General features: G+C 43.4%; 1 protein-coding gene across 1 annotated transcript in view; it reads right to left on the reverse strand.

Moving 5' to 3' along the window:
* Nucleotides 1-14,281, reverse strand: part of LOC141235417 (uncharacterized) — a 50,438-nt gene that overhangs the window by 17,191 nt on the left and 18,966 nt on the right. The gene's annotated exons all lie outside the window — the stretch shown is intronic.

Consider the following 14,281-nt stretch of genomic DNA (forward strand, 5'->3'; position numbering starts at 1 on the left):
GCCATACCTCCCATACAGCCATACCTCCCTTACAGCCATACCTCCCATACAGCCATACCTCCTATACAGCCATACCTTCCATACAACCATACCTCCCATACAGCCACACCTTCCATACAGCCACACCTCCCATACAGCCATACCTCCCGTACAGCCATACCTCCTATACAGCCATACCTCCCATACAGCCATACCTCCCATACAGCCATACCTCCCATACAGCCATACCTTCCATACAGCCATACCTCCCATACAGCCATACCTCCCGTACAGCCATACCTCCCATATAGCCATACCTCCCATACAGCCATACCTCTCATACAGCCATACCACCCATACAGCCATACCTCCCGTACAGCCATACCTCCCATACAGCCATACCCCCCATACAGCCATACCTCCCATACAGCCATACCTCCCATACAGCCATACCTCCCATACAGCCATACCTCCCATACAGCCATACCTCTCATACAGCCATACCTCCCATACAGCCATACCTCCCATACAGCCATACCTCCCAACTTTTAAAGAAGAGAAAGAGAGACAAAGTTTGCAACGCACACAGTGCACCGTGGCAATTTCTAAACCATGCCCTTAACTACACCCATATCCACGCCCCAACCACACCCATTCAGCATTTCCGATCAGATTGTTTTCTACACAATTAAAAACAGAAAAAAAAATATTTTCAAAAAATAATGAATAAAATATAAAAGCTGCACATTACATGATAGGTCAAAATATTGTGCTTTTGGTTAATAGGAGCAATTAGAGAATACAGTCAACTTATTGTTCTGCATGTCTGCTGAACTCTTGAGAAGCGTTCCCCTCACCTCTCTTAACAGTGAGGTCAAATGAAGCCGCAGAATCACCGGCAGGAGCGTCCATGACCACTCTGTCGGCAGAGATCGGTGCTGGGCAGAACAGGCAGGTAGTTAGCAACTTCCTGCCTGCAAATTCTTAGCCCCTTAAGAAAAAATATACAAAAGTCCTGGATAACCCCTTTCATTGCCCCAATTAATCAACAGCACATAATTATTATCTGTGCGATTTTGGCCTTCAAGGAGCGTGGACCTGTCATGTTAGGGCTGTGTTCATATTGTGCTTTTGCCGCTCGTCTGTTGCTCCATCTGGGCTTCTGTCTGAATCCCTGAAATACAGGATAATAGCACAACTCATGAGGGGGCTGTTGACCTTAATGAAGCAGACGGGGTCACTTTGTGTTTTACCTGACCTCACTTTTAGCAGTGTCCGTCTTACTGAGGCGTGCACAAAAGCATGGTCGATAGCACTTGTGTCCTCCTCAGAAAGGTGGACGCTGCCGAAGCTGAGGCTGGACAGAGCACAAAGTGTCTAACCAAGCGCAAATCAAGCAAGCCTTTTTATAAATATAAGGGCTCGCTCACACTGGCGGATAACATGGCCGACTGCTATGCAATGTTTTATCAGATAGCACTCTGCCCAATGTTATACTTTGGGTCGGTGCAGGTCTGCAATTTTTTTCTCATGCTGATTCAGGGCATGCTGCAGGTGGCTCCGATATTCGGATTATGAGCAGCCACACAAGTCTATGGGTTCAAGTGAAACATCAGACTGCACTTGGATGTCACCCGAGTGCAGTCTTATTGCCGTGGACGCTGGCAATGAGAAGATGGAGAAATTACTGTATATTCTCTGTACCTGTGCTGCAATAACACTAGGATCAGAATTTGATCTCAGTGTCAATAGCATAATCAGCTTGATTCTCTCGCATGAGAGAACATACGCATGTGTGAACGCAGCCCTAATGTTGAGGTACACTCTACTGTCTGATATGACATTGGGTGTGGAGACACAACTGAATACTGGCAGTAGAGTTAAAGGAATTGTCCAGTACTCAGACAAACCTTCTTAATTACTATATTCCACCTTGTAAAATAAAAGCAATCCGTACTCCCTTCCAGTGCTGGCATTGTTGGCGCCAGGTGTCATGTGACGTTATGCCACGTGAGCCTTGCAGTCAATCAGCGTCTGCTATTAGACCGCTGCACTCTCACTTTCTTTGCCTGAACCTTGGATAAATTGAAATAGTGAGAGTGCAGCAGCGTGATAGCAGCCACTGATTGGCGTTATGCCTTGTGAGCCCCAAGAAACCTAGCGCCGACGTCACTGGAACTGTATTTTTATTTTACAAGGTGGACTACTTTATTTTAAAAGGGGTTGCCAAAATAGTGACAATCCCTTTAATATATAATCAAATGTATTTTTTTAAAAGCTTATACTTGCCTCCCGTGCTGGCACCGTTCCAGCGGTGTCGGAGGTCCCATGCTGTTGCTGTGACACGTGACCCTGGCACCCAATCATCGCTGGTGTCACTGTCCCCGCCTTCATACAAATTGAACACGAAGAGGAGGCCAGGGCTGCGGCTGTTTGCTCCCTTCCTCTTCATGTTCAGTCTGTACGAAGGCTGAGACAGAGACGCCAACGCTGATTGGGTGCCGGGGTAATGTGTCATAACAACCGCACGAGAACCCCAAGCACAGGAGGCAAGTAGAAGCTTTCTTATTTTATCAGTGCCAAACATTTAGATCAAGAAGGGGTTGTCCAGGCTTGAGGTTAATATCAGACTTTTGAATCCTCACAGCGCCTGCATTGCGCCCTGTGAGGATTCTCCAGTGCCAGTAGCGGACGCCCATGTGACCACAAGTATGTGATTTGCATGCAAGCAGGCACATGCTGAATGGATGAGTGCTGCCTCACTCATTGCAATTGTATTGAGCGAGACTGGACACGTCTAGTTGGAATGTGGCCGGGAGTACACAAACGCTCCCAACACCAGTGTGGGCGCTGTGAGGATTCAAAAGTATGACAGTAACCTCAAGCCTGGACAGCCCCTTTAATAAACTATGGGGAAAAAAAAATATATATATATATGTAGAGTACAGACCAAAAGTTTGGACACACCTTCTCATTTAAAGATTTTTCTGTATTTTCATTACTTTGAAAATTGTACATTCACACTGAAGGCATCAAAACTATGAATTAACACATGTGGAATTATATACTTAACAAGAAAGTGTGAAACAACTGAAAATATGTCTTATATGCTAGGTTCTTCAAAGTAGCCACCTTTTTCTTTGATGACTGCTTTGCACACTCTTGGCATTCTCTTGATGAGCATCAAGAGGTAGTCACCGGAAATGGTTTTCACTTCACAGGAGTGCCCTCTCAGGTTTAATAAGTGGGATTTCTTGCCTTATAAATGGGGTTGGAACCATCAGTTGTGTTGTGCAGAAGTCTGGTGGATTCACAGCTGATAGTCCTACTGAATAGACTGTTAGAATTTGTATTATGGCAAGAAAAAAGCAGCTAAGTAAAGAAAAACGAGTGCCCATCATTACTTTAAGAAATTAAGGTCAGTCAGTGCGAAAAGTTGGTCAAACTTTGAAAGTGTCCCCAAGTGCAGTTGCAAAAACCATCAAGCGCTACAAAGAAACTGGCTCACATGAGGACCGTCCCAGGAAAGTAAGACCAAGAGTCACCTCTGCTTCTGAGGATAAGTTTATCCGAGTCACCAGCCTCAGAAATCGCAGGTTAACAGCAGCTCAGATTAGAGACCAGGTCAATGCCACACAGAGTTCTAGCAGCAGACACATCTCTACAACAACTGTTAAGAGGAGACTTTGTGCAGCAGACCTTCATGGTAAAATAGCTGCTAGGAAACCACTGCTAAGGACAGGCAACAAACATAAGAGACTTGTTTGGGCTAAAGAACACAAGGAATGGACATTAGACCAGTGGAAATCTGTGCTTTGGTTTGATGAGTTCAAATTTGAGATCTTTGGTTCCAACCACCGTGTCTTCCTGTCTTCAGTTTCTTCCTGAAAATGATTGAAATCACAAATTCTTTGGTATTATTATCTTCATTTAATTTGTCTTCAATGAAAAAACACAAAAAGAATTGTCCTAAAGCCAAATTGGATATAATTCCACACCAAACCTAAAAAAGGGGGTGGACAAAAGTATTGGCACTGTTTGAAAAATCATGTGATGCTTCTCTAATTCGTGTAATTAACAGCACCTGTAACTTACCTGTGGCACCTAACAGGTGTTGGCAATAACTAAATCACACTTGCAGCCAGTTAACATGGATTAAAGTTGACTCAACCTCTGTCCTGTGTCCTTGTGTGTACCACATTGAGCATGGAGAAAAGAAAGAAGACCAAAGAACTGTCTGAGGACTTGAGAAACCAAATTGTGAGGAAGCATGAGCAATCTCAAGGCTACAAGTCCATCTCCAAAGACCTGAATGTTTCTGTGTCTTCTGTGCGCAGTGTCATCAAGAAGTTTAAAGCCCATGGCACTGTGGCTAACCTCCCTAGATGTGGACAGAAAAGAAAAATTGACGAGAGATTTCAACGCAAGATTGTGTGGATGGTGGATAAAGAACCTCGACTAACATCCAAACAAGTTCAAGCTGCCCTGCAGTCCGAGGGTACAACAGTGTCAACCCGTACTATCCGTCGGCGTCTGAATGAAAAGGGACTGTATGGTAGGATACCCAGGAAGACCCTACTTCTTACCCCGAGACATAAAAAAGCCAGGCTGGAGTTTGCCAAAACTTACCTGAGAAAGCCTAAAACGTTTTGGAAGACTGTTCTCTGGTCAGATGAGACAAAAGTAGAGCTTTTTGGGAAAAAGCATCAACATAGAGTGTACAGGAAAAAAAAAGAGGCATTCAAAGAAAAGAACACGGTCCCTACAGTCAAACATGGCGGAAGTTCCCTGATGTTTTGGGGTTGCTTTGCTGCCTCTGGCACTGGACTGCTTGACCGTGTGCATGGCATTATGAAGTCTGAAGACTACCAACAAATTTTGCAGCATAATGTAGGGCCCAGTGTGAGAAAGCTGGGACTCCCTCAGAGGTCATGGGTTTTCCAGCAGGACAATGACCCAAAACACACTTCCAAAAGCACTATAAAATGGTTTGAGAGAAAGCACTGGAGACTTCTAAGGTGGCCAGCCATGAGTCCAGACCTGAATCCCATAGAACACCTGTGGAGAGATCTCAAAATGGCAGTTTGGAGAAGGCACCCTTCAAATATCAGGGACCTGGAGCAGTTTGCCAAAGAAGAATGGTCTACAATTCCAGCAGAGCATTGTAAGAAACTCATTGATGGTTATCGGAAGCGGTTGTTCGCAGTTATTTTGGCTAAAGGTTGTGCAACCAAGTATTAAGCTGAGGGTGCCAATACTTTTGTCTGGCCCATTTTTGGAGTTTTGTGTGAAATGATCAATGATTTGATTTTTTCTTCATTCTCTTTTGTGTTTTTTCCTTGCAAGCAAATTAAATGAAGATAATAATACCAAAGAATTTGTGATTGCCATCATTTTCAGGAAGAAACTGAGTATTATCTGACAGAATTGCAGGGGTGCCAATACTTTTGGCCACCACTGTAATTCCACATGTGATAATTCATAGTTTTGATGCCTTCAGTGTGAATGTACAATTTTCATAGTCATGAAAATACAGAAAAATCTTTAAATGAGAAGGTGTGTCCAAACTGTTGGTCTGTACTGTATATATATATTTATATATATATATACATATACACTGTATATATACACATACATACATACATACATTTTTTTCACAGGATTTGTCAGCAGAAACATCATAAAAAATATCTTTGGTGGTTTTGCATATTTCCCAAGTTACAAGCAGAGCTAAACTGGGTGTGCTAGAACCCAGTAGCTCTGCCAAGCAGGCAACCATGTCATCCCCTAATCTCTCCAAATAACTGACCAAGTGAAAACAAACACCCCCAGCAGCAGCAGCTCCTTGCCGCTTCCTCTGAGTCCCCATGTGTACCTGCTTCTTCACCCCAGTGTCTGCTGCAGGCACACGGGGACCCTGAGGAGCAGACACAAGGGCTGTATCACCACTCATCTCCTCTTGCAGGCGCACAGTTGCTAATTCTAATTACCACAATAAACCTCATTTCAAGGCAGAAACATTACTGTGTCCAACAGTTATTACATATATCAAACTGAAATAGCTGTTGCAAAAACACCAATTTTTATAAAACATTAAGCTTAAGATTAATAGGGGTGCCCAAACTTTTTCATATAACTGTATGTACAACACTATCACGGAGGTTTTTACTCCTCTGAAAGGTGATACTAGATTTATTAGGTGAGTATTTGGATAGAGCACAATCTGCCAAGATGATGGGCCACGATTTTTCTAAACATTTCCTCATCAAGGAGGCTTGTGAAAACTCTTGATTTTACAGTTGTATTACAGTATTAACACTAGACAATCAGACCCCAAGTCCCTCAAAAAGAAAAAAAAATAAAGTAAAAAAAAAATTTAAATTTTTTTAAAGAATTATAAAAAAAATGTAGAAATTGAAAAACATTTGTGATTTTTCAGCTGCAGCAACTTCGTAAAAAATGCGATAAGTGAACAGAACATGATATCTACCCCAAAATAATATCAATAAACACGTCAGCTCGCCAGGCAAAAAACAATCCCTTACACCGCTCCATTCACTGAAAAATTAAACTAAACAGCTCTTGGAAAATGGCAATATCACTTTTTTTTTTACATAAAGAAGAAGAAAGAGAAGCGCACCTTGTGCAGATCAAACAGGACAAGTAAAGACTGAATGGTGGTATTACTCACCAGAGTGAGTTCATCTCAGGCACAACACTGAGCCAGGTAGCATGTATACTCCAGTTGGCCGCTCCTCCACCCACTGGATCCCGCTGGGAATCCAGGGATATAGTCAGGAAATGGCAAAAATCTTTAATATTTGCCTGAAGAAGGGGCTAGAACAACTCTGAAACGCATAGCAAATAATAAACTTTTAAAAAGTCATTACCTTAGTGGTATTGCGTTTTAAAAATCCTTGGCAGCGCTATTTCCAACAAACCAAATCCCCCAGTTTCTGATATTTTTTTTCCAACTTCCAAATTTCATTTCATTAAATAAAAAAATATGTAAGTTTGGTTTTGTTGTAATCGCACTGACCAGGAGAATCAAACTGCTAGGACATTTTACTGCACAATGGATGCCATAAAAACGAAACCCAAAACACTATTGCTGAATTTTCCAGTACATCCCAAGGTAAAATGAAGGCTGTCATTCAAAAGTACAACTCATCCTGCAAAAAATACAACCTCAGATGGCCATGTCAGTGGAAAAATAAAGAAATCTTTTGGCTCTTGGAAGAAAATGAGGAAAACACATAATTGCAAAAATGAAAATTCGCCCTGTTCATAAAGGATTAAACAGAAAACCCACTGGACTGAATAAAGGCCATAACTGGTGTAAAATGCTGGGATCAGAAGAGTAATAAATGCTTCATGTTCAGAAAGTGAACTAAGTCCGTACCTCTGACTTCATGGCGCAGGGGAATATAGATTTGTACAGTCATCCTTTATCTTGTACTTATGTGATCGGGCATCAGATATTGTATTCTCTCTATTATATCCATTTACTCAGCACATTTCTAACCTTATGTTATGATGTCACATTTTCACTTTACACTGGTGGCTCTGGAATATGACATATTCTTACACATTTAAACATATTTTTATCTCTTCCCAGGAACCTGGGATCCACCTCCTTCCATTTAGAGATGGACCTCCAGCCACAGGACGATGGATGGAGTAACGTGACCACCATGATGGCGTCAGCATTGCTGGACTGCTACAAGAATACTGTCAGTGCCAGGCTCTTTCATCCATTAAATTGGCTGTGTAATGTATAAACTTGATTTCTTTATGAAATGTCCTAAAATATGAGTATCTCCTGTTATACTGTAGCCTCCACCACTCCACACTATGGAGCGTATCCTGAGGACCGCTGAGGACCGTGTAAGTGACAGCAACAGATAACACACCGTGACGTATCTATGAATCCAGACGCTCATATTTATCAGGCACAAAACATGCATCAGTTTATTTGGCATTATCACTAATCTACACAGAACCAAAACCAAACATATATAGAACCAGAACCCCAGCCTGACCCCAGAATAAGTGGAAGTGCCCCCTTACCTGCCTCAGAATAAGTGGAAGTACCCCCTCACTTAGCCCCAGAATAAGTGGAAGTGCCCCCTCACCTACCCCCAGAATAAGTGGAAGTGCCCCCTCACCTACCCCCAGAATAAGTAGAAGTGCCCCCTCACCTACCCCCAGAATAAGTAAAAGTGCCCCCTCACCTACCCCCAGAATAAGTAAAAGTGCCCCCTCACCTACTCCCAGAATAAATGGAAGTGCCCCCTCACCTACCCCCAGAATAAGTGGAAGTGCCCCCTCACCTACCCCCAGAATAAGTAGAAGTGCCCCCTCACCTACCCCCAGAATAAGTAAAAGTGCCCCCTCACCTACTCCCAGAATAAATGGAAGTGCCCCCTCATCTACCACCAGAATAAGTGATAGTGCCCTCTCTCATACCACCAGAATAAGTGGAAGTACCCCCTCACCTACCCCCCGAATAAGTGGAAGTGCCCCCTCACCTACCCCCAGAATAAGTGGAAGTTCCCCCTCATCTACCCCCAGAATAAGTGGAAGTGCCCCCTCACTTACCCCCAGAATAAGTGGAAGTGCCCCCTCACCTACCCCCAGAATAAGTGGAAGTGCCCCCTCACCTACCCCCAGAATAAGTGGAAGTGCCCCCTCACCTACCCCCAGAATAAGTGGAAGTACCCCCTCTCCTACCCCCAGAATAAGTGGAAGTGCCCCCTCACCTACCCCCAGAATAAGTGGAAGTGCCCCCTCTCCTACCCCCAGAATAAGTGGAAGTGCCCCCTCTCCTACCCCCAGAATAAGTGGAAGTGCCCCCTCACCTACCCCCAGAATAAGTGGAAGTGCCCCCTCTCCTACCCCCAGTATAAGTGGAAGTGTCCCCTCTCCTACCCCCAGAATAAGTGGAAGTGCCCCCTCACCTGCCCCCAGAATAAGTGGAAGTGCCCCCTCACCTACCCCCAGAATAAGTGGAAGTGCCCCCTCACCTACCCCCAGAATAAGTGGAAGTGCCCCCTCTCCTACCCCCAGAATAAGTGGAAGTGCCCCCTCAGCTACCCCCAGAATAAGTGGAAGTGCCCCCTCTCCTACCCCCAGAATAAATGTAAGTGCCCCCTCTCCTACACCAAGAATAAGTGGAAGTGCCCCCTCACCTACCTCCAGAATAAGTGGAAGTGCCCCCTCTCCTACCCCCAGAATAAATGGAAGTGCCTCCTCTCCTACCCCCAGAATAAGTGGAAGTGCCCCCTCAGCTACCCCCAGAATAAGTGGAAGTGCCCCCTCTCCTACCCCCAGAATAAGTGGAAGTGCCCCTCACCTACCCCCAGAATAAGTGGAAGTGCCCCCTCTCCTACCCCCAGAATAAGTGGAAGTGCCCCCTGCCCTACCACCAGTATAAGTGGAAGTGTCCCCTCTCCTACTCCCAGAATAAGTGGAAGTGCCCCCTCTCTTACCACCAGAATAAGTGGAAGTGCCCCCTCTCCTACTCCCAGAATAAGTGGAAGTGCCCCCTGCCCTACCACCAGAATAAGTGGAAGTGCCCCCTCTCTTACCACCAGAATAAGTGGAAGTGCCCCCTCTCCTACTCCCAGAATAAGTGGAAGTGCCCCCTGCCCTACCACCAGAATAAGTGGAAGTGCCCCCTCTCCTACCCCCAGAATAAGTGGAAGTGCCCCCTCACCTACCTCCAGAATAAGTGGAAGTGCCCCCTCACCTACCTCCAGAATAAGTGGAAGTGCCCCCTCTCCTACCCCCAGAATAAGTGGAAGTGCCCCCTCACCTACCCCCAGAATAAGTGGAAGTGCCCCCTCTCCTACCCCCAGAATAAGTGGAAGTGCCCCCTCACCTACCCCCAGAATAAGTGGAAGTGCCCCCTCTCCTACTCCCAGAATAAGTGGAAGTGCCCCCTCTCCTACCCCCAGAATAAGTGGAAGTGCCCCCTCTCCTACCCCAGCATATATTGCTCATGTCATCTAAGTGATGTCTGATCTTTCTAGCTCTTCAGGAACCTGTTCAGGACAGAGATCACCCTGGAGGAGGTAAGAGCCTCACATCTACATGATAAGACATTCCTCACAGGAGCAGGGGAACATCAGCTCACACTGAGGTCGGGTGCACAGAAGTGTATGCAAATCATCCGGTTACACCCAAAAAAATATGATGATTTTTCATCTGTATTGTCATCTATATGTCCATTTTTATTCACATCCATATGCAATCCATAAGTTCATTCTCACACACATAAGCGGAATTTAATACATAATAAAGATCAAATACAGTTTCCTATCTTTATTATTGTAACATATCTGTGAAATCACATGACATAAGGATGATAACTCGTATGTGATCGATCTGTTACACTCATTGCCCTATAATGGGTGAGGCTGATCCAGAATAGCAATCACAGTAGTGCATGCTGGGACCATCAGTCCGTGAGTAAAAATGTTCAAGTCAACAACCTCGTAGACTTGAACTGGTCCTTGTGCTGTCTGTATGCTATTAGTTTTGCAAGACTAAGTTCACACAAGAATATGCAAAAATATCGTCCGATTTTCATCCTGAAAAGCAGATACTTTTTATCTCAATTTTCTTCCGTGCGGCATCGATATTTATACTTCAGTTTTGAAAATTTACAAGATGAAATCCAGTTTCTTATGTTAAAGAATTGTTTGTATCCATAAAAATCTTACGCTATATGGATGACCCATATGGGATCCAATTTTTTTGCACAGCCATAGACTTGAATAGGCGAGTCTCATCCGACCTATGGAAGAAACTAATGGACGCTGAGATGTTTTACAAGTGGAGATTCAGTCCATGAAAAAAACAATGAAACAAAATAAACGCTCCTATGAACTAGTGGAATCACATTGGTCCTCGTGCCGTCCGTGTGACGTCAGTTTTTTCATGGACAGCACTCAGACCGATAATAAAGTTGTGTGGACTCGGCCTGACGTTCAGGGGCTGTGGCTGTTTTGTCACAGCGCTCTGCTATTTTTGCTGGCAGAAACGATGCAGATCTGAAGAAATCCTTAACCTCAGTAACAAAAGCAGTAATTTTCCAGATCCCACCAATATTTGATGAGGAATTTGGCACAGATACAGAGGGGAAAATAAGTATTTGATACACTGCTGATTTTGTAAGGTTTCCCACCTACAAAAAATGGAGAGGTCTGTAATTTTTATTGTAGGTACACTTCAACTGTGAGAGACAGAATCTTAAAAAATCCAGAAAATCACGTTCTATGATTTTTACATAATTAATTTGCATTTTATTGCATGAAATAAGTATTTTATGAAATAGAAAAACAGAACTTAATATTTGGTACAGAAACCTTTGTTTGCAATTACAAAGGTCAGACGTTTCCTGTAGTTCTTGACCAAGTTTGCAGACACTGCAGCAGGGATTTTGGCCCACTCCTCCATACAGATCTTCTCCAGATCTTTCAGGTTTTAGCTCTGTCGCTGAATAACATTGAGTTTCAGCTCCCTACAAAGATTTTCTATTGGGTTCAGGCCTGTAGACTGGCTAGGCCACTCCAGGACCTTGAAATGCTTCTTACGGAGCCACTGTTTAGTTGCCTGGGCTGTGTATTTCATGTCCTTGTCATGCTGGAAGATCCAGGAATGACCCATCTTCGATGCTCTTACTGAGGGAAGGAGGTTGTGGTCCAAAATTTTGCGATACATGACCCCATCCGTCCTCCCTTCAATCATCAATATGGTGCAGGCGTCCTATACCCTTTGCAAAACTGTCCCAAAGTATGATGTTTCCTCCACCATTCTTCATGATTGGGACAGTGTTATTGGGGTTATAATCATACTTCCTCCTCTAAGCGCGGCGCGTGGAGTTGATATCAAAAAGTTTTATTTTGGTCTCATCTGACCACATGACCTTCTCCCATGCCTCCTCTGGATCATCTAGATGGTCATTGGTGAACTTCAAACAAGTCTAGACAAGTGCTGGCGTGAGCAGAAGGACCTTGTGTGATCTGCAGGATTTTAATCCATGACGGTGTAGTGTGTTACTAACGGTAATGTTTGAGACTGTGGTCCCAGCTCTCTTCAGGTTATTTACCAGGTCCTCCCCTGTAGTTCTGGGCTGATTTCTGACCTTTTTCAGAATCATCTTTACCCCACAAGGCGAAATCTTGCATTGAGCCCTAGACCGAGGAAGATTGACAGTCATCTTGTGTTTCTTCCATTTTCTAATAATTGTGCCAACAGTTGTTGCCTTCTCAACAAGCTGCTTGCCTATTGTCTTATAGCCCGTCCCAGCCTTGTGCAGGTCTAAAATTTAATTTTGCCCCTGGTGTCCTTAGCCAGCTCTTTGGTCATGGCCATGGTGGAGAGGTTGGGGTGTGATTGATTGTGTGGACAGGTGTCTTTTATACACGTAACAAGTTCAAAAATGTTCAATTAATACAGGTAATGAGTGCAGAGTAGGAGGGCTTCTTAAAGAAAAACTAACAGGTCTGTGAGAGCCAGAATTCTTGCTGGTTGGTAGGTGATTAAATACTTATTTTCATGCAATAAAATACAATTCAGTTTTTTGAAAATCATACAATGTGATTTTCTGGTTTTTAATTTTAGATTCTGTCTCTCACAGGTGAAGTGTATCTACGATAAAAATTACAGACCTCTCCATTCTTTGTAAGTGGGAAAACTTGCAAATTCGGCAGTGCATCAAATACTTATTTCCCCACTGTATATGATAATGTATAATGTGCAGTGGGAGGGCAGATACATATAAAGAATGAGACCCGATTTGGCTATTAATAAAAATGTTTGTAACAGAAACCACATGAGTCGAGTTCTTTCAGATCTGTTACCAGAAAACAGATTATTAGTAATTTATGTTTTTATTTCCTCATTGCAATAGATAAGACACTATGGATTACGGATCACCGAACACCACGTAAGTGATATGAGCAATTCATATCATTAAAGTGTATTCCAACTGTACAGCAGAGATATAAGTACACAGGGGAAAATGTATCAAAATGAGTGGTTTACGCACCAGTCGTGATCCAGTGCTGGAGTAAGATGTATCAAATTCATCTTTCATCGCCTATGCCAAATATGTGTATTTTTGATTTTTTTATTGTATTATTTTGAATGGGGCTAAAGGGGGTGATTTGAATTTTTATCTTTTTTTAAACTTTTTTAATATTTCTAAAACCATTTTTTTTACTTTTCATTTGCTTTTATAAACTCCCTAGGAGACTTGAAGCTGCGATCATCTGATTGCTTGTGCTACACATAACAGAGCTGCAGCCCTGCTATGTGTAGCAAAAATGATCATCTGCTATGAGCGCTGGCCACTGAGCGGCGCTCATAGCAGACGGGCAATGACCAACCACAAGGGTCTCCTGCAGACCCCGGTGTCATGCCAACTCATTGGCGCCCCGTGGTCATATGACAGAGGCTCTGATGGGTGGAGCTGATGGGCGCTTATGGCACGGGCATGTTAAATGCCGCTGTCAGCGATTGACAGTGGCATTTAACATATTAACAGCCGCGGTTTGATCGTAATCCCACCCGTGGCTGTTAGGAGCACTTGACAGATGATCAAATCAGCGATCATATGCCTGAAAAGATGCGGGCTCAGCACCAGACCCCGCATCAAAGATTATTCACTTAGGTCACTCCGCTCTGTGTTATGTACAAAAAGTAATGTTCTGAAAAATCTAAATTGCAACATATTAGGCAATTGATGGAAAGGGCACAACATTATATATATATATATTTGTGTGTCTACAATTTATGGTACATGAAGCATAAACCAACTGCATCAAAGCTAGAATATAAAAAAAAATCACAAATACACAGAGAAAAACACCAATAATATCATAGTGCAGATCTGAGAGCGCCCAAACATTCACCCAATACAATTTCTAATTTTATTATTTTCTTCTATAAGGATCAGGATGCGGAAGGATATGACGACGATGATGGGGTAAGAGCCCCATTGGCACCATAGTCTACACAAGTGCTTCCTTACCTATGACCCTGCAGGCATCTCTAAGCTATACCTCCTAGTATGCAATAATATCAGGAATTAATAAAATGGTTGAAATTAAAGGGGTTGTTAAGCCCAGGTGTAATTTTCAGCAGAATGCAGAATCCGAACAGTATGTAATGTTCTACTGACATGACCAATTATATGCAAATCACATAGTTTTGGTCACATGACAACTGCTTGATCCGGCACGCGTAGCTGAATCCTGACAGTGTGTTAGGATACAATGCTTTATGAAAATTC

The sequence above is a fragment of the Phyllobates terribilis genome, unplaced genomic scaffold (assembly GCF_046119375.1).
Source record: "Phyllobates terribilis strain yellow unplaced genomic scaffold, ASM4611937v1 Scaffold_659__1_contigs__length_869699, whole genome shotgun sequence".
Lineage (NCBI taxonomy): Eukaryota > Metazoa > Chordata > Amphibia > Anura > Dendrobatidae > Phyllobates > Phyllobates terribilis.